General features: G+C 37.2%; 1 protein-coding gene across 2 annotated transcripts in view; it reads left to right on the top strand.

The window, feature by feature from the left end:
- LOC114243769 (zwei Ig domain protein zig-8) overlaps positions 1–12,452 on the top strand; it is a 130,079-nt gene that overhangs the window by 62,319 nt on the left and 55,308 nt on the right. The window lies entirely within an intron of this gene.

The raw sequence follows: 12,452 nt of genomic DNA, 5'->3' as shown, positions 1-12,452 counted from the left end.
TAAAATTTTTACAGAACGCAACGGAAGTGACATCAAACAACTATTGAAATTAAATACTTGTCAAATGTCAGTAGTAGTAGTTGTTGTATTTTTCCAACTGGAAAGGCAAATGAATCACACCATACAGCCTAATAGTTTATATTTTTTTTGTGAAAAATGTTAATAGGAATTGAAATGAAATGAAAAGAACATTAATCAAATAGCATGAAATTAAATTAGTCAAATTAGGCAAAATATTAGTAATTTACAATTTAGAAATCTAAACATAATGTGACTCAACACTGAGGTTTGAGATTGACATTTGACAGACTTTTGGCGGCAACATATCTTCCTTTTTCCCTTCCTCCAAGTCTCGGAAATCTAAAGTTTTAGATTTGTATAAATATAAGCAAGACTTATAAATTAGTTCGCCAAAAAAGTTTCACTTCTCACATGTGTACTTTGTACGCACGCACTTTTTTTTTAAAAGAGCTCCTGGATTCACCCTGTAACAGTACCACAACAACCAAGACCAACAAAACGGGTGGTTTCATAAAGCAAATTCCCAAAACATCAAACCGCCGCTAGCATTGATCTAGCGATTGAATTGTTTTTAACTCGTGCAAATTTTTTACCGGCTACCCGCTTATTTCGTTTTTAATAACCCTTGTTTTTATTTGATCTTTCATGTAAACATCACCTGTCGATTTTATCTCGACGTTCCGTTCTACAGCCGAAAGGGTTAAAAGGGTGGGTTTAAATAGGTAGGGATCGGTGCCACTCAAATGTTATTTAAGCAATTTTTTTTTTGGTATACATTAACAGACGAGCTTACGACACACCTAAAAAAAGATGTGTGGTGCCGTGGGACACCGGATAGGAACGAAGTTCCTTATTATAAAAATATTAATTAAATTAAGTTCTATTCGAGGTATAAAGAAAATAAAACTGGAGGTTTCGCAACAACCCACGGTCATTCGGTAACGTGCGAACTTATTGTGGTACACTTCGTTCACGGTTGTTTGCATTAGAGGTAGTGTATTGCGCAAACGAACGCTCTGAGATCGTGGTCAATGAATGATAAAAAATGTGTTATATTTTGTACGTTATTACAAAGTTAAGTCGTACACTGTGTGCATTACTAATAAAAATCTTACGTTACGGACGTTTTTTTCCTGGTTAGGGTACCCCTCTGCATCGTCCCATAAGGAATTTCATTCCAAAAAAATCTGCCGTCCACTGGATAATTGGATAGAGAATTGGATTGAGATCGAAGCCCCTGTAATATATATAATACAACTATTTTATCCTTCAAACCGAAACGCATTACTGTTTTCTTGCAGAAATAAGCAGGACGTCGGACGGTAGCACCTAATGGTGCAGACTCACAAGATGTCCTAACACCAGTAATAAAAGTTCAGGTAAAAACGAAAATTTTATCTCGACAAAACTATCAACACTTTTTCATGGAAAACAAATAAACATTTTTAGATATTACCTTCATCCAGCATATAAGTCTCATAGCCATTAACATCGCCGCATCAGATATATGCAAACCTCGATAAAGCTTAAAAGCATCCTTGCAAGCTTACAGTTTTTATACAATAAGCACTACTTCATAAGTTCACATAGGTACTGTAATTACTGTAATATGAAACTTTTATTCTACTACCACTGTAAACGTATGTTGTTACGGGATTTATTTATTCAAATTGATATATATATATATATATAGAGCAGCTTGCACGTCGTCTCCTTAGGCCCCCTCCCTTATATGTATTTACGCAAGAGCATCCGGTAATGGAAGGCCGGCTATCTTCGACCCACGCTGGTCCTGACCCAGAGGGGTATTCCGTAGGATAATTCACTCTAACCGGCGCCATCTAGGTGGGCTCCGGATAGCCTGCCGACCGAGGGGGTCGGTGGTCGTGGCGCCGACGACCGCTGGTTCGGCGTCCTGAGGGGATACTAATGGGAGAGATGTGCTCCGCACTAAACGCTTCACTCTCCCCCCTTTGCAGCTTCATGAGTTCTGTCTCATGAGAAGCTCAGACGTGGGTGGATGAGCGACAGGAGGTTTTAGTAAATTCAACTCCTTCACTCCAACATGCCCTGCCCTCCATTCCCAGTGGAGGGCGGAAGACCGGAGATTTCCTGCTTAAAAAAAAAAATATAACACCGTGACAATACTCAACCTACTGGCAATGTATTACCATCGAGAAATACAACTAAATACGGTTATACCGTAAAAAAACAATCTTCAAACACCAAAACATTTCATTAACCGAATTGGTCCTTTTGTCGGCAGACGTAAACATCTTAGAATACAAACTCGTTTGCGAGGACATTGAGAAATTACAAAAGATGATATAATGATTGATGACAGCGCCCAGGCACGATTGGCAAGCTTAATTTTTCTGTCGCCGATAGGAGACTGTGTCAGTGTGTGATCGATAGATTCGGAGAGTACGTACTATTGAAACAAAAGTCGAACGGTTTGTTTTTTTTTTGTTTTATCACAACGTAAATGCCACCCCACCCACTTCGAGACGTGAGTTCTAAGGTCTCCGTTTTTACAGTACAACGGCTGCCCCCCCTTCAAACTGAAACGCATTACTGCTTCACTGAAGAAACAGGCAGGGTGGTACCTACCGGTGCGGACTCATAAGACGTTCTAGCACCAGTAAGTATTGGGAACGAAGGCGATGGTTACATCTTCCATACATGAACGAGTCTAGTAGACAAGGTACTCAATTAAAAAAAAAAAGATTGCTTAGATGGGTGGACGAGCTCACAGCCCACTCGGTGTTAAAGTGATTACTGGAGCTCATAGACGCCTACAACGTGCCATCCACCTTGAGATATAAGTTCTAATGTCTCAGTATAGTTATAACGGCTGCCCCACCTTTCAAACGGCAGAAATAAGCGGGGTGGTGGTACCTACCCGTGCGGACTCACAAGACGTCCTACCACCAGTAATTACCAGTAACCACTAAGTAAGAAATGTTACAGGTGTGGATAAAACGACAAAGGTACAGTACCAGGCAATAAATATTGCACATCGATATTTAGAAAGAGACAGCAGCCGTCTAATTTTGTTTTTGTTGTAGAGCATTACCTGTGTGCGACGAAACATCAACGATCCGGTATCTAAATGTCAATTAGGTAATGTGCGACAGATATAACGTTCTACAAACCAAAAATTAACCGTCTCTTTTCCACGGTCGATGTGCAATATTTATCGCCGAGTACTGTAATTAATTAATATCTTCCACAAAACGGCTATCAAGCTCAGTGCAACTAGAATCTGAATATTATTGTTCGAAAGTAGTAAATATGCAAGCTTTCCTTGTAAACTGGTGGTAGGACCTCATGTGAGTCCGCGCGGGTGGGTACCATCACTCTGGCTATTTCTGCGGTGAAGCAGTAATGCGTTTCGGTTTGTAGGGTAAGGGCAGCCGTTGTAACTATACTGAGACCTTCGAACTCATGTCTCAAGGTGGGTGGCGCATTTATGTTGTAGATGTCTATGGGCTCCAGTAACCACTTAACACCAGGTGGGCTGTGTGGCTGTCCACCCATCAAAGCAATAAAAAAAAAAAAAAAACGTTAGTGTGATTCAACTTTTTGCCGGATTTTTCATTATATATATATAATAGTTATAAGTTGGATGTGTCCGTAACCACGAAAACTGTGAAATATTCGTCACGTTGCGCACTGAAATATTAACGAAGCTTTCAGTCAAAGGAGGCCACATGTAGCCAGTTCCATTTTAATATGTAACCCAACGATAATTCCCTTTTAACCTAACGCTCACCTTCAATTTTGTAGCTGAAAACTTCCGACAAATTTAGTTCTTTTTTGTTACAGAAATGCCGAAATAACTTTACCTAAATTTAAGCAAAAATATAGGGCTTAGATCGTGTTGGTTGAAAATATAAAAGAATTCTCATAAAAAAAACGCTGCCTTTACTTTGAAAGTTAAGTTTAATTTGGCAAATACTGTACAAAAATGCTTGTGTATCTTCTTTTAGATAAAGAACTTTTTATGAAGTTAACAAAAATTGAACTCAATCTAATAGATTTTCGTACGACGCTCAGTCTGGTCTACGTATAGGTCTGCTATATCGTTGATTATAATGGCTTATATCGATGAAAAACACGATAGTCGTTCGTGATTGTCTCGAAAATAAATATATTAATAATGGCAAAATCTAAACCGTAGGTAGGTTGCTACTAGGAACTCTTGTGAGTCCGCGCCGGTTGGTAATGCGTTTCGGTTTGAAGGGTGGGGCAGCTTGTAACTATACTTGAGACCTTAGAACTTATATCTCTAGGTGGGTGCCACATTTACGTCGTAGATGTCTATGGGCTCCAGTGACCACTTCACACCAGGTGAGCTGTAAGCTCATCTACCCATCTAAGCGATAAAAAAAAAATTTACTGCTCAAATAGTATAGACCGGACCTAAATAAGCTGAATCCAATCTCCCGCTAATCAGTTCATCACAAAGCAATAGCTGCCATATTATTTTCCTTTGAAGGACAGAAATTGAATAGTTATTTCTATGGCCAAGCGCTTATTATCTCAAGTTACCTAAGTAAATTTGAAGCTTGAATAGATCCACTAACTTTCAGAGGTTTGTATAGATTCTGTACTGAGAAAAAACAAATTCTGCCTACAAAAACCATAAAAATAATTAATGACTTTGAAAATTCGCAACGCAATCACGGTAGTATATATTAGTAACCATATACAAACTTTTATGCATAAGAAAATAAGGTATAGACAAATATAAGCTATCTGTTGTATTAAATATCTAAAGTCAGCGGTGGAAGGTTAGTTTACGATAGCGATGTTATAAGATAACCCCATAATCGTAGCTGCCACTAATGACTCTCCTTGTCCGGCTCATGCAGCAGCTACTTCCTCCTCCTCGCGTCTTTTCCTCACTGCTGAGGGTCTTGACCATTATATTTCGACAGGATTTTGCTCCTTGTAATGTCCCGCCAGCGCCTCTGATCATTGGCCGCATGAAGGGCGTCGTGGAATGGGATCTCTAGTGAGGTGCGGATTTGGTCGAACCACCTTGTCGGACTGCACCCGCGTGGTCTCTTTCCCTCGATCTTCCCTGTCACTAGCAGCTACTTCGCCGCCTTAGATAGTCTAATCAATCCCCCAATCTACTCTCAATGCTTTTGAACGTTTTTACTTGTAATGCTAGCAGCAGCGACTGATCATCATCATGAACTCTACTTAGCTGATAACATCAGTCCTCTGAGTTTCTCGCCCAGACTTCTCAGGGGCTCGCGATTCTGATTCAATAGTAGATACGGAGGCAGCTATCCCTGAGCTGTCAGACTTTCGGAGGCACTCCCTTACCAATTCTGCATGAGCCTCTCCTCCCCTACCCATTCTGGTGAAACTAGAAAGGTCTCTGAGACCCAAGCCATTCTTCCAACCAAAAACATATATATTTTTACGGTTTATTCTGTTAAACTTATTCGATTTCATTTAAGAAAGGTACTTTTAACATTTTTAAATATTGAATCTCATTTAATATTAATATTTATTTGCGACTATTTTGATGAGCGGTTGGCAACAATTTTTCATTTATTAATCCTACTATTCTATCCTTCAAATTGAATGAACAAATACATGACTGTTTGCGGCATTATGGTACTACATACTAAGAGCTTAATATGCCCTTTCACTAGTAATTCGAAAATTAATTCTTATTTATTAGGGGTTCGAAAATAAAATTGAAAATTATAATTTGCCAGACAAAAAACTTTGCAGACCCACAGTAGCTCTATGCACTGCTTCAATAAACATTTAACTGGTTTGGGAACTTGCCACAGACGCTTTAAAATGAATTTGGAACACGATTGCAATCTGTTCGTGCTGACAACATTGCTCGGAACTATCTCATAGATTTTATTGTTTAAGAGATTTCAAACAATACAAATTTTTCCTCATTTCCAACAATACAAATTTTTCCTCATTTCCACGTGTTATAGTAGTTAAAGGAAATATTTCAATGAATTCGGCTCGAAGCTGATTTGTGAGGATATATGAACTAACTAACGGAGCTAATTAATTGGGTACTTCAACCGACTGTGTTCCAAAAAATCGGAAAAATATTGATGTAAAATTAGGTGCTGAAAAATAAACGAGGGACATCGTCCTTGCCGCTTCAACTTATTAAACATAATGAGAAATTACTCGTCGTGGATAGTATCCATATTCTGAAATTTCTGAAATCCTTTTGAATCTAGCGAGCTAATTAGATCTGATTCTTAGTTAGTGAGTACAATGTATTTCTTAGAAGGTTTAATTACAGCATACAATAGCTAAAACATATTTTGGTGAGAGCGAAATGTTTGGTCAATTGTGAAAATTAATTGTAAGAAACAACATTGTTTAGTTAATTAATTTCCAAAATACGTGGAATAAATACAATGGAAGCCCATTTATAGCCCATGTTTAATTGGTTTAATTGCGTCAAGTGACCATTAATACTATAAAATAGTGTATTCGAATTCATTGAATCTGATTACTTTATGTGTAAATATTTAAAAAATAGATTATATTTGAAAGTTTATAGATGTGGATGTTTGATACTGTATTATTCAAAAATGGCTGAACAAACTTATATGAAACTTGCAACAAACTTGGTTTATAGTTTAGATCAACATGTGTGTAAATTTTATCATGGTCAATGACATGACTAAGACAACGCTGGGTCTATTTAATATAACAAATACGACAGCGTGTTCACAAGTTCTTAGTCTCATATAACAAAGGTTTTGATGAATGTCAGTGTCAATGCAGTTTATGGTCCAGAGACTGAAACAAGCGAATCTTTGTCCTGAGAGAATGCAAATGAGTCTAACTATTTCTCAATTACGGATTTAAGATCCACAAAACTGTGGAGCACGTCTAGTGTTAGACAAATCCAATAATTTAAAATCTAAAAATCATAATAACTTGAGATTCCTATCTACGTGCAACCGTCCGTATTCTTAGTCCTTGATCACACATAGCTACAGCTCACGATATATGTGTAAGCTGAAGTGACGTCAGGTAGGATTGAATTTATACTTCACCTTATTGGAAACGTATGCGAGTAGATAACAGATAGAAAATTGAGATTGCAAAATGACTTAAATAAGTGCAAGGTTAACAACTAAAACTGGTTCAATCCCAATTAAAGATGTCCTATTCGCAACAGGACGATTTATACAGCTCTAACGAAGGAGTATTACTGCTCGCCAATGGAATACAAAAAAAATCTTAAACATAACATTAATAATACTACCGTCTCCTATCACAATAAATGATGCGAACGTATAAACACAAGTAGCTGATACGCAGCATCGTAAATAAGAAGCCTCGAAACCTCAAACCAATTTGGATTTGATCCAAATATGAATGAATGGTGAAATAGCTAAATAGTCAGTTGGCGTCTCGTTACTGAGTTTTATCTCTTAAATTTATTAACCGATTTATTATTATTTTATAACCGAAAAAAATTGCATTCGGTGGCAATTCCCGAGGCGACAGCATCCCGAAATTATACGTGCTATTTATAATAAGATTTCATTTTTTGTTGCATTCCTTTTGATGTTTGGGTAGTATATATATATTGGGTAGGTATATCTCGGTAGGGATACCTGTACAAATTTTGCTGGGATTTAAGGATGTAATTGGTTGAAATTATCATTCTTCTATGTTAGCATTGCATCACTGGCTACCGGGACTCATCCACTGGTAATTTCTAGATATATTTTTACTATATTTATAATAGTCAGTGTGTGCTAGGATTGAAGGACTTTAGTGGTTAGCAGCGGCTCAGCGATATTGTTTATAATAATATCTATGAGCATCGATGACTTTCATCATCATGGAGATTGTAAGGCCGTCTGTCTATGATGGCCATTAAAATCATAGGTGCCCATCATTCATTGCTTTTGAGGTTATTATTATTAAAGATATTCTTTATTTCAATTGTTCATCGCATGGTATGAGTACGTTTTCTAGTTTTGGATTTGAAATATTATAAAATTGTCGATACCGTGGTCTACGGAGTTTTGACAAACAACTTTGAGGTTGAGTTTAAACAAGTCTAATTGATTTGAAGGCAGAATATGGACATTATCGTCTACTGGGTTAATCCTTCACAATTTGTTGCTTTACTTAAGCGTGCGCAATTGTGTATCAACAATGTATACAAACACGATCGAAGGATCAATCTTTTTATTAGTCGAAATAAAGTACTGATTATAATTTTTTCTGGTGGTAGCACCTCTAGTGAGTCCGCGCGGGTGGGTACCACCACCCTGTCTATTTCTGCCGTGAAGCAGTAATGAGTTTCGGTTTGAAGGGTGGGGCAGCCGTTGTAACTATATCGCCATCAAATTTAAAAATTCTAACTGCGGTTTATATAAACTATATAAATCCCTTGATAAACACCAGGAATATTATCACTGGATTCGCTAAGGCCGGTTTTGTTTTGAGGTGATGACGTCAAGGGAAATTGTAGTTATTCTCGCTCAAGTTCTTCTCTCACTCTGTAGATCAACGCAAAGTGTTTGAACATCACAAATGCCTTGATCTCTTTATAACTGGCCCGAACGAAGACACGAGCTTTACAACCACCATTCTAAACACACTACTGGTCACATTTTGTATCAGAAACCAACCGACACCAATGCTGAAAAATATATCAACAGCATTTATTCAGAAGCTTTGTTCAAACTTTCAAATCCATTATTTACATTATTATAATGTTCTCATGACATAAATGCTGTACAGTATACTCGGTCCTGTCTCAAAGAGGGCGATAAATCATTCTCATATTCTTTTACTGGCAAAATATTCGAATACAGTTTGCTCCGAGAATTATTTTCATCAGATTTGTTTTGAATGATCTGAGCTATGCTACGCGCGTTAATTTTGCAGTTTTGTGACGTCATATTTTTTTTCGTGTACATTATGTTTCAAATATTTACTCCAGGTATTCTACGGTTATTAATACATTAATTACTGATGAATTTATTCACAGCTTTACCGGTCGGTGCTTCGCCGCAGAAATATGTATTGTAATATATGTATTATTAAATATTTCACCCGTGTGGCCTTATAATGAGCCTACCGCTAATATTAGGGTATTAGAACAGGGAGAAGAGAAATTTCAATTAGAACCTTTCATAAATCATCTACTATCAGAACTGTCAGTAAATATACATATTATAGCAAAGTTATATGAACAAACCATATGGAGTATCTGATCAATTTGATTAAAAGGAGTACAATATCAAAGAGAAATAATGAACGGGATAAGACCATTGACATAACGTCGACACCGGAAAACGCTTCTCTAATAACTGAGATCTTGACATCCTTATATCTCGGTAGGGATACCTGTAATTTCTCTCGCGTCTCACATGGCGAGGGCTGGATGCGAGTATAAGCTTTATGAATTATGTATCAGCTGAAATCTGTATAAACATCAGGCTTTGGTATCGAAAAACTCGAGTCCTTTTATCATGTGTCCGCCGACGGAAGAGCGAAAGGTTTTTTTTCGTAAAGCCTCTGGTCATGAATAAATTCGTGGAAAACTAAAGGGATTCGCCAAGCTACGGTTATCGATAACATTTGTTTCGGGTTTTAATAAACACACTGACTAATTAATGTCTACTAAGTTTTTTTTAGCCCTCAACCAGCAATGCCTGTGATATAGACGGAAAGGTAAAGAAATATCTTTTTTGGAAGATGATGACAAAGGAAAGATCTTGGAAAACCTTTCGTCGGTGGACCGAGCAAACAGGGTGCTATTGCTTGGAACTTATGTAAAACATATGATAAACGCGATTCAGGCGTCTGTCAAATATCTATGATGTGTTCTATGATGGCTACCGCCAAACGTTTTGTGTCTGCATAATAAATATACTTAAAACAATGTAGAATCAGCGCCCAAACGTAAATTTATAAGTTGCGGCCATAGCACCAAATAATCTATGCCGTTCTATCTCTTCATTTTAATTATTCTATACGTTAAAACCATCTAAAACTATAAAGGATCGAAAACATCCTTGAACGAACAGATTTGGATTGAATTTCGCGATAATTTTTAACGTGTATGTAACAAATGAGATAGTTTTGATTACATAAAATGTCATGACCTGGAGACTGTCAGATGTATCTGCTATAAAAAGACCACAGTGTTCGCTAGTTAGAGATTTTTATCCGTCGTAAAGCCACGGGGCATATTTCTTAGAATCATAAAACTGAAAAATTTAAGAAGACAGCCCTGAAGCTTCTAGTGCATAATGTCAACTCCCACTTCTTATATAACGTAATATAAGTACCCATATAACCTAATTTTATTTGTACTCCCGTCCATATACTAAGCACAAAGGAAATTTTCTGTAGACGACATTAAAACTTGCACGTCTGCAACTCTCGGTCGATTCTAAAGGACTTTAATAGCCAGAGGGAAGCTGCAAAGTTTCGCCGTAAGCGGTAAACTCACTAATTGAGAAGTTTTCATAAGGAAAATGAGGGTAGGCAAAAAATCTTAGGTGCAAAAATTATGATGGGTTAATGTTCCGCATAAATTACGTGTCCGGGAAGTAGAATTTTACTCAAGAAATTTTAGAAAACTTTTGGAGAAAGTTTTTTTACTGTCTTAAAGTTTCATATCTAGCGGCTTTATTTTTGTCAATGAACAAATCCTGTCTTGATACCTAAGGACGTGTTGAACACGGGCTTAAGCCAGATTATCGATACAAAACTTACACTTACTATAGTTATTATTCAAAAATAGTGCAGCACTTTTTAGTGACGATTATGATTACTGACGCACATTGCCTTAATTCTTGGACCTATAGTGAAAGCATTACGGCTAAAGTCAATTCTAGTTTGCCTTTCGTGAAATATATAAACCGACTCTTTTACAATTAATATAGTAGGTAAATAACCAACATAAATAAAAACAAGGAGGTGAAAAATACGCAAAAGAAATCGAGTAGCCGAAAATCGAGTTTGTTGGTAGCTAAAAGTTCCATTTTCAGCAATCGTAATTTTTTTATAATAATAAAAGTAATAAATTATAAAGTAAATCGTATTAATTAAACAATTTGACAGCTATAACAACCGACATTAGATTTCAACGATAAGCTATGCTCCTGGCATTGTCCACAACCAATCCCTACAATTTCATCCAAAAATCAAACTACCACTTCTTCTTCTTTTTTTCCACCTTATCCCACTAGGTGGGGTTGGCACAGCTAATTTTTGTCCTCCATTCTCTTCTATCAGCCGTCATCTCAACACTCACTCCTCTCTCTCAAATATCGTCATTCACACACTCCATCCATGTCTTCTTTGTTCTCCCCCTCTACCTTGCACTACCATTTCTATACATCTCCTAATCACTTGCACATCAAACTACCACTTCTATAAAACAATTATTATTCTTCTTCTTCTTCTTCTTAGTCGAATACTTAATTGCTGTAGGTCGTGTCCTTAAAAGCCCTTCGTGGCTCTTTGTACCCTCAGCTTCCATTTGCTTCGGTTTTCGGCTTCCCTCAGGGCGTTCGCAACAGAGAGTCCAGTGAGCGCAGTTATCTGATCCGACCAACGGTTTAACTATTAATGTATGTTAAAATAGACATTCAATATTGGACATAATAGACGAGCAACCGTATAAGGAAGAACGTGTCGGTCAAAACGAATGTTTCCATTACAAAATACCTACGATGGCATTTCAAGTAAATAGAATTTAAACATCCAGCGTTTCGTGAAATGAAAGGATCAGCTGGTAGTCCGATGAGATTTATTTTCGTGGAGCTCGCAAAGTATTTGCTGTGTGAATATTCTTAGATTTATTTCGTTGAGAAAAGACTGCCATTGGAACGTGTTCTTTCCCATTTAATATATTTGATAGGACAATATTATGTGTTCAGATTTGAAGAGTGGCTTATTATACAATTCCGATTTTAGTTCGTGCTTAAAGATCAGCGGCAGAATTCCTTCGTAATGTGTACAACGGTAGCAGGTTATTAGGAATTATCTGCGAAGATCCCGTCATTTCGTGTTTACCGTCGCACAGCCCGTCAAAAGTTTATCCACGGTGCGTTTCCAGAAATTTTTCATTCGTACTTTTTGACTCTGAAATCAGCTTGCCTTCAGGAAATTACCTCCTGATCACTAGACAGCGGTTTGGCTGTGCCTCTGACATTGCTGATCTGCACGAGCAAGAATAACTCTCGCCACCAGGTAGAGACGGTATGCTGCTCGTCAGCTTACTAAGCCAAAAATAAACATAAAAAAAGAAAATGAATGGGCTATAATAATTATGTTGCTTTTCAAAGGTTGACCAAACATCGTTTTAAACTACAAGGATTTTTTTAAATGTTGATCTGTTGAAATTTACTAAAACTATTACCAAATCTAACACACTTATA

The sequence above is a fragment of the Bombyx mandarina genome, chromosome 28 (genome assembly GCF_030267445.1).
Source record: "Bombyx mandarina strain Sakado chromosome 28, ASM3026744v2".
NCBI classification, from domain to species: Eukaryota; Metazoa; Arthropoda; class Insecta; order Lepidoptera; family Bombycidae; genus Bombyx; species Bombyx mandarina.
Note: the sequence above shows the minus strand (reverse complement) of the source record. Positions and strands in the feature narration are given on the sequence as shown.